General features: G+C 37.5%; 1 protein-coding gene across 1 annotated transcript in view; it reads right to left on the reverse strand.

Moving 5' to 3' along the window:
- LOC131942600 (neuropeptide prohormone-4-like) overlaps positions 1-19,723 on the reverse strand; it is a 149,576-nt gene extending 129,853 nt beyond the window's left edge. The window contains exon 1 of the mRNA XM_059302484.1: positions 19,151-19,723. The gene's annotated coding sequence lies outside the window, so the exon portion shown is untranslated. The remainder of the gene's footprint in view (positions 1-19,150) is intronic.
- Positions 19,724-20,415: the final 692 nt, after the last annotated feature.

Genomic DNA, 20,415 nt, shown 5'->3' on the forward strand with positions numbered 1-20,415 from the left:
CAACTGCGTAGTAATCGGAAGGCGAGATATTCGGATTGAACATAACTATGATAGAACCGAATACGATTACGAATACGAAGGGATATATAGGAAGGCGACAGTTGAGAAAGGAAGCCGAACTGTAGAGACGTGAGGAGAAGGAGTAGGAGAGTGGCAGTATCAAGTTGGTTATTGAACGGGTTAGCCGTATTGTGTTAATAAGGACGATAGACATGTGCATTCAGTTATGTGAAGACTAGTGAGGACTGTTGGGGGTCAATTGATCCAGACTATTATTGTGAAGCATTTCTTTTGATTCATTATATTATTGTGAAGCATTTCATTGATTCATGTAATAAAAGGATCAATAGTGAACCTGCATCTTCGAGTATCTATACTGTGGTCGATGTTGTGTAGAATGAGTGGTTAGACTCGTTAACATTTGGCACTACAGGCAAATAGTCTCGTTACATTTGGCGTTGTCGAGCAGAAGATGCAACTACGCTCGGTCACATATATATATATATATATATATATATATATATATATATATTAAAATGTCTATGAACAATTTAATTAAATGTAATTGTAAAAAGTAATTAAAAGATGAGTTATTATTAATAAACATTATCCCTAATATCACACAAAGGAAATCTAAAAGTGAAGTACTTCAGCAACAAATAATTTTATCTCCAGATAATTATCTTCCGTTGTTTCACCAAATAAACAGATGACATGACATCAGCTGCATGTCACCTATCGGTGCAGCATGACATTGTGTGATGTCATTATATAACACTTACTGACGTCATGCATCCAAGAAAAAGTGCATTCCCCCACCTAAAAATGGCCAAAACATAATAAGAATCTATTCGAGAAAAAAAAAAAAAAAAAAATTGACTGGCGTTTCTGACTCCAGTTTAAGACGTAATAATTGGAAAACAAAAAAATAAAAAGCCCGTTATGTGCTGTTGCATTACCCCCCCCCCCCTCCCCCTTATTCCCCCTTCACCATCAACAAGACATGATGTACTCCAGTTAGCCGCAATCGTGTGTGTGTGAGAGAGAGTGTGTGAGTGTGAATAGAGACACACAAAAAACCAGACGGATCTCATTCTAATCCAATTTTATAAAAGTATTTACGTACAGTTTTTGGGCAAGGCTTACTTCCCCTTTTAATTTCAATGTTTGTCAACGCTGCACTTTTCAAAAGTCAAATGTATAAAACTTGGACGACAAGAAGGAAAGAAAAATACTTTTTTTGCGTTTTGTAAAAATAATATAGATATAATTTATTAATTACCCGTGTAATAAAATAGCATATAACAATATAAAATAATAATACTATGTAAACATGCATATAGTGTGTACTGACTAAGATGTAAGTCTATAAAGTGTGGGATCTAAGTCGAGGGCATGCAGTGTGGGCAGTGGTTCTAGGAAATCAGGACCACTAATTAACAACAGGACAGCGTCGCTAGAATTTGAGGACCACTAATTAGCATCAGGACAGTGGCGTTAGAATTTGAGAACCACTAGTTAACAACAGGACAGTGGCGTTAGAATTTGAGGACCACTAGCTAACAACAGGACAGTGGCGTTAGAATTCGATAACCACTAGTTAACATCAGGACAGTGGCGTTATAATTTGAGGACCACTTGTTAACATCAGGACAGTGGCGTTAGAATTTGAGGACTACTAGTTAACAACAGGACAGCGGCGTTAGAATTTGAGGACCACTAGCTAACAACAGGACAGTGGCGTTAGAATTTGAGGACCACTAGCTAACAACAGGACAGTGGCGTTAGAATTCGATAACCACTAGTTAACAACAGGACAGTGGCGTTAGAATTTGAGGACCACTTGTTAACATCAGGACAGCGGCGTTAGAATTTGAGGACTACTAGTTAACAACAGGACAGTAGCATTAGAATTTGAGGACCACTGGATAACCCAGGAGAACCTCCAGTTGACGTAACCACCTAGTTGGATAAAATTGACCCCCTAGTTGGATAAAGTGACCCCCTACTTGGATGTATATAAAGTCACAGTAAGGGGTCGGGAGTTCAGGAAAATAAGGGCATGGCTGCTTAACAGATTGGACATGCTATGAACGAAGCCTTAAGTACTAAGTAAAGATGGAGGGCTATATTAGTCTAGTTATTATAATTGACTATAGTTTATTTTTCTAATTTCTGATATATGATATGATGCTCATATGCATATGATGGTGACATGTTTTCCAACATGTGTTGGATCAATTCATTGATATTTAAAAGGCACTGGTCTACAATATATAAGGTGGATGAAAAAGGTAAATCTAGTTTTGAATTTTAAAATAAAGCAACACATCACACAAATGTTGTCAGTAATCCGTGAGCAAGTCTCGAGTTCGAATCTCTGTGAGGAATCAGTATTACGTTCCTGAGTCCACCCAGCTCTGATAGTTGTCTGATTCAAGTAAGGTAAAGTAAGGAGCTGACCATAATATACTTTCTTGTGTCGAGATCACAGAAACAAGTGAACTCTAAGTCATCTGCCTAATGAATGACTATGTCAGATTTGCTATAAAAAAGAAAAATCAATGAGACATCGTGAAGATCAGTCTAAAAGGAAAGTTTAGGAAACTAACACAGATACAGTTGAATAAAAAGCGTGAATTCGCGCAAAATAGTTCTTTTCGCGTAATTTCTTTTTCCTTGTAGAAAGCACCATAGAGTAAAGAATAAAGTGTACGCATTTTAGTAGTAAAAAGTAAAGATCCTGATCAGACCTAGCGATCTTGGGCAGATGAAGTAGAGTACATATGTTTCTTAACCTCGGTATATGAAGGGATAATATGGTCAGCATTATGCCCAGCATTGTAATTTCTCTAATGTAAAGCTCAACTACGCTTGCGTTCTTTAACTACTTTTGTTTATTGTTTTTACATTGTTTTAAATATAAAACAAAACAATTTAGAATTTAATTTCAGATTTAGTTTAAGAATTTTAACTCGTATTTATGACACATTTTTAAGAAATATGTCTAAAACGCACCTTTAAAAACTGGTCGTTACTAGGCGATAAGTATCTCATTTCTGGACTGACCAGTATTCGAACCCGGTACCCCGGCCCATCACAGTCTACAGCATAAACTGTTCAACTTGAAGCGTGTCCTAAATGTGTTTCTGCCGTGGTTATTCTAGTCTACACTTTAAAAATAGTAAGTCGGATGTGTGAATTTAGGAGGGGCGGGCGAGGGGTGGATTAGGATTAGGATTAAGTGACTTCTCACACCTACACGCAGTCAATGAATATTTGATCAGACGGGAAAATGAGGCGCCTGTCGCCAGCAAACCGTAGCCGGCCGGTCCTCCGGTCGAGAGCCGGCAAAATAAATTGCCGGCAAGTGAATGTGTTGTTGTGTTTATGGCCTGGCGTTGGTCAGCTTCCGGTGGTCGTCTGCCCCGGTTGTGACGTCGAGGTAGATTGATTTTATCATTTGAGTACTAACATAGTGGGGGAGAGGGCGGTGGAATATTGATAAAAGGGAGATAGACGCGTGGTAAAGTAGTTTATATTAAGGGGAGGGAAGCACCACGACTTGATGAGTAGTGAAATATTTATGCGCGTTACGCCGATGAATCGAACGGGACGGGAGAGATGAAACACGGCTGGGAAAGTCAGGGGTGTCTGTAAGAAAAACTGGGAAAGTCGGGGGTGTCTGTAAGAAAAACTGGGAAAGTCAGGGGTGTCTGTAAGAAAAACTGGGAAAGTCGGGGGTGTCTGTAAGAAAAACTGGGAAAGTCGGGGGTGTCTGTAAGAAAAACTGGGAAAGTCGGGGGTGTCTGTAAGAAAAACTGGGAAAGTCGGGGGTGTCTGTAAGAAAAACTGGGAAAGTCGGGGGTGTCTGTAAGAAAAACTGGGAAAGTCGGGGGTGTCTGTAAGAAAAACTGGGAAAGTCGGGGGTGTCTGTAAGAAAAACTGGGAAAGTCGGGGTGTTTAGATGTACAGAAAAAGTCTGGAAAGTTTGTAGAAATTCTGGGTGTTTGTAAGTAAAACAGTAAAAGTCGGGGGTGTCTGTAAGAAAAACTGGGAAAGGCGGGTTGTTTGTAAGAAAAACATCAAAAGTCTGGGTGTTTGTAAGAAAAACAGGAAAAGGCGGGGTGTCTAGATGTAAGAAAAACAGGAAACTTCGGAGTGTCTTGATGTAAAAACAGGGGGTGTTTGTGAGAAAAACAGGGAATAAAATGTCGAAGGGATGTAGAGAAAAAAAAAATTCTATATGTCGAAAATATCGAATTCAAGTGGTTTAAATACAACCGAAATTAGAACATTGTTTACAAGTTGGAACAAACAGACCTACCGACAACGAGGCTAGTGTTGTATGATTTATCTTTTCAAAACACAAACACTCCTTTGTTATCCAGATTGTAAACAAAAGTTTAAGTGACGATCCAATTCAATTGAGCGGACATGGCAGACAAGAAATAAGACAACAGCGATACAGATCTACGTATGGGATGGTGTGGCCTAGCGGTAGAGCGTTAGAATACTAGTCTGAAAGTATCGAGTTCAAATCAGGGTTCGTGTCAGTTGATCGTCCCTGAGTCCAACTCACAATGGGCAAAGTAAAGGCGGCTGGGCATAGTGCTGACCGTATTATTCTTTCATATGCCGAGGTCAAGAAACATATCAGCTCTACTTCATCTGCTCAATGGATTGTTAGGTCTAAAGAAGAATCTTTAATACAGACATTCATAGATACGGAGATATTAATTTAAATAGTTTATATCCACTTCATTCTATTGTATCACACATTGCTTCCCCTTACTACAACTGTGTAGGTATGTTTAGTATGGGGAAATAAAAACATCGTGTATGATTGATATTCCAACAAAAAAAAAATACAAATAGTTACTCAGTACAGACTTTTAAAAATATTAAATAATAGCTCGTGAAACTTTTGCACTCGATTGATCAAAATGGAAATGTTTGCACGGGAAAGACTTTAAAATTAAAATGACGCCACAACAACTGTTTCTAAAGTACATGAAACAGCATATTAAATATTTACAAAAACAGCCTTTTAAGAAGATAAACAACCAGTGAAGTCAAGTTTCTAACATAATTTTTGAAAAATATTGACCACATATCTGCTGTAGAGAGGATCCAGTGTGTTGGGCTGCGTCAATTAGAAGTGGGGACTGTGCAGGGATTATCCTAAGGCGTGACAGAATCCCACACCAACACACCCCCCAGTAATCCCGAGCCCGTCACCAGGATGGGCTTGTGAAGCCCCTCAATTGTCCTGGGATTTATGACGCACGTCGTTTCATGTATTCATCCCCCTCCTACCCCTCCCTCTTCGCCTCGGTGAAGAATTTCTATGGCTTTCCCATCGAATTTTCATTCAGGCTTATCAGGCGCTCATTAATTAATCAAGAGTTGCATATTTTACTCATGCCTGCACGGACTACCTCACCACGCTCGGGACGAGCTCGCATCAAGCCCGGGCCCCCCCGGGGCGAGGGCAATTAGACCCACCCAGCGCAATATCTTGCACATTTTATTCTTATTTGTTTTATTTTTTTTTTTTTTACTCCGGGAGAACTTTTCAATTTTTTTTCTCAAACGTCATTCAAACGCTTTTTAATAATTCATTTTATGAGCGGAGTTTTGTTCATGTAAATAAATACGTTTTGAGTTTTATCGTGCTATGTAAGATGGTTATGTGAAGTTTGTTTTTTCCATCGTCTGGTGTAATCTGGTACATGTATCACAAATTGGATTTACTTGAGCCTCGTTTTGGAAATTTTATTTTAGAACAGCAGAAATACTAGATGGGCAGACAGTAAACATGGGACAGTCGGTGGGACAAATGAAAGGTCAGGGCGACCTAAGGGTGGACCGTTTAATGGACAGACGGACAAGTAGACACACAGACAAAAGAATGATGGACGGACAAACGAACGGGTGGATGTACAGACGGGCAAACGGATAAACTGTCAGACTGACGAACATACAAATAGACGGGGAAAAAAGAAAGACTGTGAAAAAATGCTCTGACAAACGAACCGACAGACGGACAGATATATACGGATGGATAGACGAATGGAAAGATAGATGGATAGACGAATAAATAGATGGATGGATGGACGGGTGGATAGACGAGTGGATGGATGTATAGATCGACGAATAAATAGACGGATGGATAGATGGATGGGTAAACGAATGGACGATGTATGAATAGTCGAATAAATAGATGGATGGATAGATGGATGGGTAAACGGATGGATAGATGGATGGATAGACGAATAAATAGATGGATGGATGGACTGGTGGATAGACGAGTGGCTGGATGGATGTATTGATAGACGGATGGATAGATGGATCGGTAGATGGATGGATAGACGATGGATAGACGAATGGATAGACACATGGATAGGCAAACGGATAGACACATGGACAGACTGATGATAAATGAATGGATATACGTGTGGATAGACGGATGGACAGTCAGATGGATAGACGGACGGATACAAGGACGGACAAACAGACGGATAAACAAACGATTCTTCTTTACGACCTATATCCCTATAAAACAAATACTTGTGACAGAATTATGAAAGACAGACATCGCCTTTACCCCCGGCCCGGCGCAACGAAAGCAAATAAATAACGTCCATCTCCGCCATAGTTCCTCGGGTGTGCCGTCCCCTGGGGTGGGGCACACGATAAAATAAAACCCCCGACACTATAGCCGGTATTCACTCACATTCGGCTTCGGATATTTTCATAGCAGCTACGAGCGAGCTTTCACTTTATGCTTTTTAAAGGAAGATACTCTCTATAACGGGTGTGTTTAGTTAAGGGTTTGTTTTAAATATAGAACTTTACTCTCGAACGAATAATGATGTAGGCACAAACACGATTTGAAGTGTAAACAAATATGGCATAGGGGTACTTTTTAAAATGAAGCAAAATATGCAATGAGATACCACGGAGTGATGGAACACTATTTGAATACAAACGATACTTTACTGGAATGCTTTTGAACAATATCAGCCTGCTTTATACGATACTGTAGGATAGTGTACCGTCATGTACGATACTGTACCGACATGTACGATACTTCACCGACATATACGATACTAATCCAGCTTGTATGATACTGTACCAACAAGTAGGCCTACGATACTAAACCTATATTATGATATTGTATCTACATTTACGGTGCTATATCCATACATACGATACTGTGCAACATGTACGATATTGTAACGACATTACTAAACGCTACCTACATTTACGATACTTTATGGGCTTGTGCGATACTATATCGACATGTACAATATTCTACAAGATGTACGATACTGTACCGAGATCTACGAAACTGTACAGTTATGTTGTACTACTGTGCTATCATGTACGAAACTGTACCCATATCTAAATTTTACTGACATGTACCTCGCTCTATCTACAAGTGCCATCATAGATGACATAGATATACTGTACCGATATTGTACCGCCCGCCAAGCACGGTACTGTACCATAATTGTACCACATGCACAACGCTGTTCCATTATTGTACACCATGCACGCCAATGTACTATTATTGTACCGACAGGCACTGCACTGTACCGATATTGTACCGCCATAAGTACTATACCCTACTAGAGCGTGCATGACATGATCTAGCTAAACATTTTCCAATATCCAATGAGCTAATTATTTTCTCCAGTAGATTGCAGGTTCGTGTCAAGAATCTCACCCAGTTCTTCAAGCTTAAAAAAATCTATTTATAGACAAAACTGCTGTAGTTACACAAGAAAAAAAAGCCACGATCACTAAATACAATTAAATTCTACGACACGTAGTACCAGTCATTTAAAAAAATGTTAAGATAATGCTCGGCAGTTTTCAAACATTAAGGCAATTACAACTCTAAAACCCCCGCGTAAAACATAACTTTTATCTGTCCAAACATTAACGCAATTACAACTCTAACCCCCCCCCCCCCCCCCCGTAAAACATAACTTTAATCTGTCTGTTAATCGCGGCGAAGCGTGACATTTCAAAGATCACGTCCGTGACCTTATGGCGTCACGCCAGTGTCTAATACTTAATTACCACGTCGACACCACACCCCCCACACACACAGACGCACACATACACACACACTCACACAAACACCCTCACGAGTAGTGAGCGGCTGACATCAGACCATGACGGTTGACCTTTTCACCCGTGAGCTCTACCGTGGGGAGGGGGGGGGGTTGGGCTCACAACACCCTCCTGACACTTCGGTTGACTGCCAGCTTTCTTCAGATTAGAACCATTAGCATCTAGTCATGGTGGGGGTATCGACCAATCCCATACTCAAAAACATCCCCCACCCCTTTTTTCCGTAACCCCGTAACCCCCCCCAACTCTCATTTCTACATCATCTATTATCCTCCTCACTTCTTAATCCATTTGGAGCCTCCTCGTTTATTTTATCCATAGATCCGGATAAAAAAATCCTACTATAATAGAATTCACAGACCTACGTAAAAATCCTTTCGAACCTCCGCCCATTCGCTATGGTAAAATCCTTTCGAACCTCAGCGCGTTCATTTAACAAAAAATCCACCCAATACCTCAACAGTAAAATGCATTACAATCATTCACAGTAAAGAACATTCGAACCCGTTTAAATAATTCAACTGCGAAATCATTTCAAATCATTTCCTATCCGTTACCAATAAAATATATCCAATATCTTCCAATCCACAGGTAGTAAAATACATTGATGCTTTAAGATCCATGCAACTATGCCGCCAATCCGTATTTATTTTCATTCCAAAAACCTTTACGTTAACTCATCCCTTCCTACCCCCACCCAACTCACTCCCCTTATCGTCATTCATGAAACGTAACATTAGATACAACCCCACCCCATCGTCATTCATCAAACTTAACATTAGAAACACCCCCCCCCCCAACTCGAGCATTTACCAGTGTTGCATTTACTTAGTCAATAATCCCTTCATTATATATTTTTTTCTAATACGCACAACTCCAAACTCATCTTCCTAACCCTTCCAAAAGTGACGCGAATGGTAATAACACCATGACGCTCTTTGCTGTACGCACTGAACGTCAATATAAAAACTGGAGGGGTGGGGGAAGTGATTAAAACCAATTGATCCAAAGCGAAGGGAAACTCGAGTGAAATTATAGCAGTTTGCTGCATGCTCATTATCGGGGAATTTCTCTATGACGAAATGTTTTATTATTACTTGTCGACGAGGCTTTTCCCCCGCACAATTCTCTTTTATCACAATAATACACTTGAATTGTTTACACCGTATTATATCAAATTCTAGACATACGACAGCGTGTAAATATAATAACACTATTTATATATGAGCTTGCATATTTATACAGTGCTATATATTTAGTTCTATATATGTAGCGATATATATATATATATATATATATATATATATATATATATATATATATATATATATATATATATATATTTTGGCGTCGTTCATTGAAGTCATGTTATCATCATTCTTCTGTATCGGTTCTACTCTGTAGAATTCTAACAATACTCACTATCTTTTTTACTGCTTTAAAACCCCACCTTTCCATCGCCTCCCCCCCACCCCTCCAAACCTTGCTTGCCCCTCCCTCTCCTGCTTTGATAAATTATTTGCTAACAAGACCACCAATCCAATCCAAGCCAATAATAAAACAATAAATAATTAAATCAATGAAACATTTTCTGGACCATAAAAAAATTGGATAATTTTGAAACAACAGAAGAGAAAATTAATGTTAAAAAAACATAATAACTCAACGTTTAAATAATTCACAAATACAAAACAGAATATCACTGAAATGTGTTTAGGGGGTCCGTTTAAAAAAAATTATAATAACCGTGGATGAAGAATCAAATTACTCGCGCTGATAAACTTGTTAGTGGAGGGGGACAAGCCAATCCCCGTGGTGGGGCGCCCCAGATGAGTATGGAGCTCAGGCTTGCAGAACATGCTAGAACGTAGGTTCCATGCCATGACAGCAGTGTTCGGGAATCGATTACACCCAGTCTAGTTAAATGATTCCGTAAGTTAATATGTCCATGTTTTTTTTTTGTTATGACGTGATATGAATGGGGAAACAGAACTTTGATACTATGTTATGTAACTGTAAAAAAACGGGCGTGTAATATGGTATGTTTTCGGGGCGGTTGGGCGATATATCGGGTTCAAATAGAGGTGTTTGATCTAGCGGTGCGTGTGACATTGATGGTACATGGTGAGGTGATTACATTTTCATTAACATTGGGCATATCTGGACAACTTGGACCAATCTTAACAACTCGGACATATGACAACTTGGACCTAACCCTACAACTTGGACATATGACAACTTGGACCTAACCCTACAATTTGGACATATGACAACTTGGAACTAATACAACAACTTGGACCTATCCTGACACCTTTGTCCAATTATGACACCTTGAGCGTACACTGACAACTAATCCTAACATCATGGGCCTATCCTCCCTTCTTGGACTTATCCTGATAAATAAAGCTTATCCTTACACCTTGGACTTATCTCGACTATTCTACTGCGGTAAAATAAGGTTGAAAATCCGCTGACAAATGCTGTCCACAAATTCACTTCTTTATACTTAGAATGATTAGATTATAATATGAACTATTACCCATACTTTATTAGTAATTCTTATAGGTATATAATTTTAGAAAATTTAATATTTTAAAATATAAAGCAAAAAAAAAAAAGGTTTATTTTCATAAAAAAGTAGCCATTTTATATACATTTAAAAAAATGGCCGTTGATAGTTTTAATGTTTTAAAACACTTCTAAACTATTTTGTTCTTTTAACTGGAGCCAAGATCCCTAAAAGTCCACACTTAACAAAGCTAACATAGAAAACATACAAGCTGAGGTATCAGTAATGTCAATCCATACTTGTGTTATGATGAGCTTGTTACAATTATATACACGCGTCGGTTTCTGATTTCTCCTTAAGGAGGTTTGATTGGGGGTGTTTATCCCGTAATTGGCGCGCTTTTTACGTCATCGGCCGGAAGTAGGCGGATCGGGCACAGTGATGTTAGCTGATGTTGGAGGTATTACGAGGTTTGATGATGTTGGAGGTATCATGATGTTGGATGCTGTTAGGGGTTTTGTGATGTTAGAGGTATTGTGATGTTAGCTGATGTTGGAGGTATTGTGATGTTAGCTGATGTTGGAGGTATTGTGATGTTAGCTGATGTTGGAGGTATTGTGATGTTGGATGATGTTGGAGGTATTGTGATGTTAGCTGATGTTGGAGGTATTGTGATGTTAGCTGTTGTTGGAGGTATTGTGATGTTAGCTGTTGTTGGAGGTATTGTGATGTTGGATGATGTTGGAGGTATTGTGATGTTGGATGATGTTGGAGGTATTGTGATGTTGGATGATGTTGGAGGTATTGTGATGTTGGATGATGTTGGAGGTATTGTGATGTTGGATGATGTTGGAGGTATTGTGATGTTAGCTGTTGTTGGAGGTATTGTGATGTTAGCTGTTGTTGGAGGTATTGTGATGTTAGCTGATGTTGGAGGTATTGTGATGTTAGCTGATGTTGGAGGTATTGTGATGTTAGCTGATGTTGGAGGTATTGTCATCTTGGGTGATGTTGGAGGTATTGTGTTGTTAGCTGATGTTGGAGGTATTGTGATGTTGGCTGATGTTGGAGGTATTATCTTGGGTGATGTTGGAGGTATTGTGTTGTTAGCTGATGTTGGAGGTATTGTAGTGATAGCTGATGTTGGAGGTATTGTGATGTTGGATGATGTTGGAGGTATTATGATGTTGGTTGATGTTAGGGGTTTTGTGATGTTAGCTGATGTAGCAATTGCAAACCTTAATCTTAACAGAAACACTAACCTAAGCCCTAACTAATTTCTCTCCCCCCTCCCCCCCCCCCCCCCTTTTCAAAATCAATACCTCAACCTACAGCACCCGTATCAAAGTAAACAATTTATTTCAATATCTGCATAACAATGAAAAAAAGGGGAAGTCACTCACAGAGCCACAAGTACTCGGGCGTCATTCAGAATATATTATCTCCCCCTGACTTATGCCAATGCTAACCTTTGTACTAATGGCCTCACTTTCGAAATGACCATTAAGGGGACACAACTCCAACAACTACTAAACTCTCCTTCGCTCCCCTTTTACGTCGCACCGTTATTAACCGTTAATCGAGTTGCTATCTTGTATAAAAGTATAGCAGAGACTGGCATGTGTTTCTTTCTCTGGGATTTATATTTGTTTACATAGTCTACTTTGGTATAGTTCAATAACATCCGTCTTTGAAATTTCGATCCAAATGCATTATGGGAAGTAACCCCCCCCCCCCCTCCAAAAACTACATACACACACAAAAATACATGAGTCGTATAGTAAAAAACTATCTGGAAATGGAAATTTTCGTAGAAAAAAAACTCCGACCCCCTCCCAAAATTAATGGAACGTCCTAGCTTTTTACCACAGAGCTGCCCGTTCAAGAGGTGCACGTACATACATACACAATCACACAATCGTAGACTTGTTTTTGGAGACAATTGGCAAGAAAAGCACCCACGGAAAAAGTTGGTTTTTAATCGAGTAGACAATAGACAGTGTTGAAATATCGTAGTGCTAATCACCTGTTAGAAGTTGTAGTCAGCTAGATGAAGGCGTTGAGGTTAGGGTGAAGGTAAACTTCGTGAGTAGGATTAAGGTAAAGGTAAACTCCGTGAGTAGGATTAAGGTAAAGCTAAACTCCGTGAGTAGGATTAAGGTAAAGGTAAACTCCATGAGTAGGATTAAGGTAAAGGTAAACTCCATGAGTAGGATTAAGGTAAAGATAAACTCCATGAGTAGGATTAAGGTAAAGGTAAACTCCGTGAGTAGGATTAAGGTAAAGCTAAACTCCGTGAGTAGGATTAAGGTAAAGGTAAACTCCATGAGTAGGATTAAGGTAAAGATAAACTCCATGAGTAGGATTAAGGTAAAGGTAAACTACATGAGTAGGATTAAAGGTAGACCCCATGAGTAGGATTAAGGTAAAGGTAAACTATATGAGTAGGATTATGGTAAAGGTAAACTCCAACAGTAGGATTAAGGTAAAGGTAAACTCCATGAGTAGGATTAAGGTAAAGCTAAACTCCATGAGTAGGATTAAGGTAAAGATAAACTCCATGAGTAGGATTAAGGTAAAGGTAAACTACATGAGTAGGATTAAAGGTAGACCCCATGAGTAGTATTAAGGTAAAGGTAAACTATATGAGTAGGATTATGGTAAAGGTAAACTCCAAGAGTAGGATTAAGGTAAAGGTAAACTCCATGAGTAGGATTAAGGTAAAGGTAAACTCCATGAGTAGGATTAAGGTAAAGATAAACTCCATGAGTAGGATTAAGGTAAAGGTAAACTACATGAGTAGGATTAAGGTAAAGGTAAACTCTATGAGTAGGATTATGGTAAAGGTAGACTCCATGAGTAAATTTAAGCTGGGTTAAGACAAGGTTAGATTTGGGGTTAGGGTATTGCTGCTTATTAGGGCAACCCCATTTTTTTACAACAGCTCAGAGAAATATATATATATATATATATATATATATATATATATATATATATATATATATATATATATATGGGCTATATATAAGTATGTAGGTAAGTACGTAATACTGTAAGAACACAACCACCGACAACGCCGATGTGGACTCACTACCTCTTGTACGTCCGCAGAGCGTGTGTCAGGAGCTACTTCACTTTCTCTGTTTTCCCTGGCCTGTCCCGGGACTCGTGCATAAAAGATCCCACCCTCAGTACCTAGGCATCTAGATAGTTCCAGAGTTGCCCGGGGAGGCTGGTGAATCAATATGTGAAAACAATGGTAGAACAAGGAGAGCACGAGCGTGTAATGATATGCAGGTGTGTTGTGTTTACTAAGTGATACATATTGATCTCCGCGTTAGAGAGAGCAGGGAGTTGAGTAGATTAAAAAGCGGTATAAGGATGGATAAGGCTATCAGTGTTATACATTATAAAGCTAACACTATAGGAAGGATGGGGGAATTATAGAACTATCACTTTAGGAAAGATACGTGGATTATAATGCTATCACTATTGGAAAGATGGTTGGATAAAAAAGCTATCACTTTCGGAAGGATGGGTAATATAAAGCTATCACTTTAGGAAGGATTGGGGAATTATAAAGCTAACACTTTAGAAAGGATGGGGGAATTGGAAAGCTATCAATTTAGGAAGGATGGTTGGATTATAAAGTTATTACTTAAGATAGGTGGGTTACGACGCTATCACAATAGGAAGGATGTGTGGATTTTAAGACTACAACTGCTGAAAAATGATAAGAATTCAAGCTCACGTGGCACAAATTCCCTTCCACACAAATTCCCTTCCACACAAATTCCCTTCCACACAAATTCCCTTCCACACATTCTTTTCCACACAAAGTCCCTTCCACACATTCCCTTCCACACAAATTCCCTTCCACTAATTCCCCTCCACACAAATTCCCTTCCACACAAATTCCCTCAGCTAAGACTCTCTATGCGACAATACCATTGAAACAAAAATCTTGCAATTCACGAATATCCAAAGAAAATAACTTAAAACGTGTCATGCTCTTGAATTTGTACGTGAAAACTAAACCATGTATGTAAACTCCCAGAACTAGTTTACGTCCTTATTTTAATCCAATCACATTATTTTAAAATCTGTCGCTTGATAAAATATACCTGAGTTTCACATTACTTGTATATTATTAACACACAAATATTATAGTGCATTTCATGTCATGAAAATGTAATTTTTTTTTCTGATCTGTCAAAGGTGTTTTGAAATCACAACGTGTCTCTTCTGACTACGTTAGATTTATCGCAATTGTTGAAATTTTATCTGGCATTCATTACAACAAACACATTGATGTTGTTGAAACTGGTGCGGTTTCAAATGATGTTGAAACACAAACAAGAACGGAGCATCAAAACGATAGTTCATATTCGGAACAGTAACTGAAATTCACGGAATGCTTTTGTTTAAGATTGTATGACTTTGATTATAAGCGTAATTAAAACCTTTAAGTAGGCCGACATTAGCAATCCACAAGCAGGACAGTGGAAGGAGAGGCAAGGACTATTGGGCTAACATGGGCGTAACTAAAGTGAGCTGCCCAAAACAGAGTCCGGTGAAGAGGTGTGGTTGCATCCCTTTGCTCATTACGGGTTTTAAATTAATAATCAGTTAAGTCAAATAGAATGTGTGTTTTTTTTTAAAGTTGTTATTTTGAAAAAAAAATCTATATTTTTTAACTTACTCATATTATAGCACTTTTCTTAAAGAAAAAGCCGGAAAACCAAAGACATATGATTACGTGTCATGTGATAGTTATATAGTCTGTATAAAAAAAAACCAGTGGATAGGATAAAAACATGGTGATAACGTTGACGGTTTATAAAAAAAATGTTTTTTTTCTTTTCAAGTAAAATTATAGAATATTATAAAATTCACAAAGAAAGATAGTGGTAAAAAAGTCGACGAAAAAAAATGATGGTAGAAACAAAACGAAATCAAGTGGCAGTCGTGGCAGTCTATAGAAAGTTGTGCTACGGCAGTCAAGCTGATTATAGCTTTGACAAACAACTGGATGGAAGAGTCAGTCGTTAAGCTCTATATGATAAGATGACATTCTAATTAAAGAATATTGGCAAGATGGTGTTTATATGAGATAATCAATGGCAAGATGGTATTTGCAGAATATAGGCAATGGGAAAGATATAATTGCAGAAGATAGGCAATGGGAAAGATGGTATTTGCACAAGATAGGCAATGGGACAGATGGTATTTGCAGAAAATGGGCAATGGGACAGATGGTATTTGCAGAAAATAGTCAATGGGAAAGACGATGCACTAAGTTAAAAACATGGCAATTCAGTACATTAGGATTTTGACATAGAAAGGAACACAAAAATCGCTATGTAGTTTTGTGAGTCATCGAGTGCTACGAGTAAAATAATCCTCAACTCGATCAAGATGCAAATTCTTACGTTTAGAAACAGAAAGCTTGTATTCTTAAAAAAAAAACACGCTTCATCAAGCAGTAAAACATATCGATTATATCGATAGTCGTGGCATCTATATGCTTCCTACGGATCCAAATAGGTAATGATTTCTATAGGAGTTGTTATAGATTTTAGTTTTTTTTTCCTGCTCTGTAGTCGCGTCACGGCGGACGAGCAAGAGGACTAAGAAGAATTTGCTAATGCGAGAATAGTTGTGTGCTTCTGAAGACTTGCTAGAACAGAACATCAAAGACGGCCGTTTTGTTTTGCGATTTGTGGAGGAATTTTATTTTAAACAAAACCTACTTTTGTTTGTATAATATATGCGGCAAGAACATAATTTTAAAATATTCTTATTGGAATGAATTTCCAAATTTAGAGTGTTGTTCTTTTTATTTTAGTTTTGTTTGTATATTTGAATGTTGATCGTTATACTAAAAGTATAACAGTTCTTGACAAAGTGGTCAACATTTTTTGTTTTAGAACGACATATTATATTTTATTTAAAAGAACATTTTCTTTACTATCTAAAGTTTTTTAATTAATTTCATTGAATAGGTATTAATTACTTTTTTAAAAAAAATGTCTTTAGTTCTTCTAAATACGCCGAGAGCACTATCGTACTGAATTTGTTCTCCCATAAAGCTAGTAGAGTTAAGTTTAGGATTAGAACTAGAGTAGATTTATGGTCAATGTTATTAAAGTCCAGATTTGCGTGGCGATAACTGCACAAAATCAATGCACCGATGTGCAGTAAGGGCGTGCTTAATAGCCACTGCAATCTAATACAGAAATTCGATACAGAAATTAAATGTAGAAATTCAATACAGGGATTTAAAATGCCTGCTCAATGAATTTTGAAATCCCGTCTGATAACAAAATTATGGACGTGTAAGCGGGATTCGAACCACGCCTGAAGGCTCTACTGTTATATACTCGTGCACTATAACCGACATTGTCAATGAAATATGTGCAATATGTTATAAGGTAGATTAAAATATTGCAGATATTAAATCACCAAAATATTGCAGATATTAAACCACTAAATTATTGCAGATATTAAACCACTAAAATATTTTGAAGTTTCAAACCACTAAAATATTGCATATATTAAACCACAAAAATATTTCAGAAATTGAACCCTTATTTTTGACAACGCACGCCTAAATCGATCCTAGATTATTGTCATCTGCGCCAATCAGTGATTTCTATTGAGTTCAATTCTTTACGTGTTTTATCGTTGTTTTAATAATAAATTATTGAAAAAAACAAACCCAACAACAACCATTCCGCGTTATTGAATGTGTATTCAAAGTTCGATAATTTATGTATCAAAGCATCATTTAAAAATAACATACATTTTTTGGTTTGGGAATACATAACAATGTAATTATTCCAAACTTTATAAAAACTTTTTAAAAGTAGTAGGAATAATTGTTAAACTAAAAGTACTTTTCATTAAAAACCCTTCTACGGCTCATTCAACGCATCATTATATAGTAAATGTATGGGGTGGTAATATTTAAAATCTAAATAAAAATTAATCTTTTTTTTTGGTGGTAAAGTTTATTCCCATAGGGTTTTAATCTAGCGTTTTACACACGCTATGAAACTGATAACGTTAATGAATGAATATTTGAAACGATTAAGATTAAACGTATGCAAATATATTCAACACATTATTTCCTTGAGTGCCCTTCTACCCTGCATAAAATTCTACCATCCACCTTTACCACTTCAGTTATCGACATTTAGAAGCGATTAAACATAACCACGTTACTGCTTTAATTAAGAATTTTAAAGCATTCTTAAAGCAAGTATAAGCGATCGGTAAATGTTCATTTTAAAAATATTAAATTACGCATAATACATTTTTTTTAAAGAAATCTCCGTTTGCGAAAAATATAGGCCTAAAGGAAAATTAAAAGCTTAAACTGGATGTGCTTTAAACTATTTTAGATGGATCTTGCTTTAAGTTTATAATCTTATTCCTACAGGATGTATTAAAGTAGCGAATTATGCTTGGCGGTCCTTTGAAGAAGGTGTAAAGGAAACACACGGACCTAATCGCATATCCGCAATGTCAAAGTTAATGGAAACTAAGTTTGCAATATTGATGTAAAAATTATAATTCGCAAAAAAGTAGAGATTTATAAATAAGTATTTTTTCTCGTGTGGTTGTGTTATGATTTCCGTGTGGTTATTGCCGTGTAGTTGTAGTGCGGTTGTGGTTGTGGTTGTGCTTGACATAAGTCCATTAGAAAGATGATGATAATGGCTGAAGACTGTTTAACTTCACCATTAGGCAACTCCTTGATTTCAAAATAATTTGTTCGGTACCAAAAGATTTAGGGTGATGTTCAAACTTCTTTCTAACCTGCGTGTTTTTTTTTTTTTTTTTTTTTGGGCTAGGTATCTCGATATTTTGCTATTTTCTACCATAAACATAGGCTTACTTTTCGAAAAAAAAATCAAACAAAATTCTAACAAACTACAGGTTGAAAAAATGTCCTCATTGTTCAAAACGAAAAAAAAACTGTTTTCAAATAAATTTTCTTTAAGTTTTAATCATGTTCGATATGGGCTTGTTATTTTGATATGTGCAATTTAATACCATAAACGTACTTTTCGAAAAAAAAAAATTTTTATAAACCAAAAACATTACAAACACAATTTTATCATAGTTTAAAACTTAAAAAAAAATATTCATTTTCCTTTGTTTTAATCAAGTTTAAAAAAAAATCCCAGAATAAAAGACTTTAATGTAAAATTAAAATGTATTTTTCTTATATGACAAGAATGATAAATGCAGATTATACTTTACTAAATCATTAATTTTCACTGTACTAAATCTCTCACAAATTTGGGAAAGAAGGAACTTTTTTTTATTCCATGTTCACATCATTTTTGCAAAACAAAACATTTTAAAACTCTAAAAAAATATATTTAAAAAAACTTTTATGAGAGTGTTTGTAAGAAATTGTTTTATAAGTGATTTAAACGTGCGAATTGAAATTAAAACAAAAATACTTTATTTGGGTCTTACCTTTCAGCTGGAGAAGTCTTCTACGCGGAGAAACACAGAAACCAATCGAAAAGTGAGACGAGCACTGGATTAGTAGTCCTCTGACGGCAAGACCGTGTCTGAACGCACAGCCAACGAGAGTAGCGCGAGATTCTTCTAGGGAATGTGACGAATCTTTTCACAACTTTTTTTTCAAAATATAAATTCTTTAATTCTTATAACAGGAAGTTGTTTAAATTTAATTTTTGTTAAAGAAATATTAAAGTTATTTTTCTTATTTTTGTTTAATTAGTTAAAAAAATAAAATAAAATTCTCGGTTCAATTAATTTTTAATAAATTTTAGTTTCTAAAAAAATAATGTTAAGTTTTTTTGATAAGTGCTTAAGTCGAAATATGAGTAAAAATTAGTGTTGTTTTTATTTTTTTTTAGTAAGTGGAAAATCTTGAATGGTTGAACCTTGCGTGGAGCTTCTAAGTTAGTTTTATTGTCCTGTACAGCTCCCCCTATACTCAGCGAAGTAAGCGACGCGGCGCGGGCAACTTTACCCTTCGATCCGGCGGGCGTCAGGGTTTGCGCGACTGTCTACCCACCTCTCGCGGTGTCCCGGCCAAGTCTCGCCGTCTCCACGAGGCGGCGTCCCCCCGCGCCCACGTGATCAGGAGGCTCATTAATAATGCAGATCCGTCGCGGGGACGACTAGCCAATCCTGAGTCAGGGGTTGGGACCGTAAGGTTTTATTTATAATTATTATTATTATTTTTTTTTTTTTGAGATTCGTAATGGCAAAGGGACAAAGTATATGACGTCATGATCAGACGGTGATGGGTTAAGGAGACTGAGGTGGTTGTGCGGGGTGGAGAGAGAGGGTGGGGGTATTATAATGACGTCATGTTATGTGTGGGATGGACGTGACTGGAGAGTTGGGGTACACTGTGACGTCAGATAGATGGAGAAGCGGGAGGGGGTGGGAGGGAAGGGTTGGGGGTTGGGATGGCTGAAGAGTTCCAGGAAGAAGCGTCGAGAAGGTTCTCTTGGACTCAATTCTGGAGATTGAAACAGCCGAGGTTTGTTGAGTGTGAGGTGGTTGCATGAGGTTTTGTGGTGGGCGTAGATGTGGTTTTGTGGTAGTCGTAGAGGTGGGTTTGTGGGTGCCCTTGAGTTGGGTTTTTTATGGTCGTAGAGGTGGGTTTGTGGTGGGCGTAGAGGTAGTTTTGTGGGTGCCCTTGATTTGGGTTTTTTATGGTCGTAGAGGTGGGATTGTGGTGGGCGTAGAGGTAGTTTTGT

This window comes from Physella acuta, unplaced genomic scaffold, assembly GCF_028476545.2.
Source record: "Physella acuta isolate Inbredline_101_S28 unplaced genomic scaffold, ASM2847654v3 ptg000413l, whole genome shotgun sequence".
Taxonomy (NCBI): Eukaryota; Metazoa; Mollusca; class Gastropoda; family Physidae; genus Physella; species Physella acuta.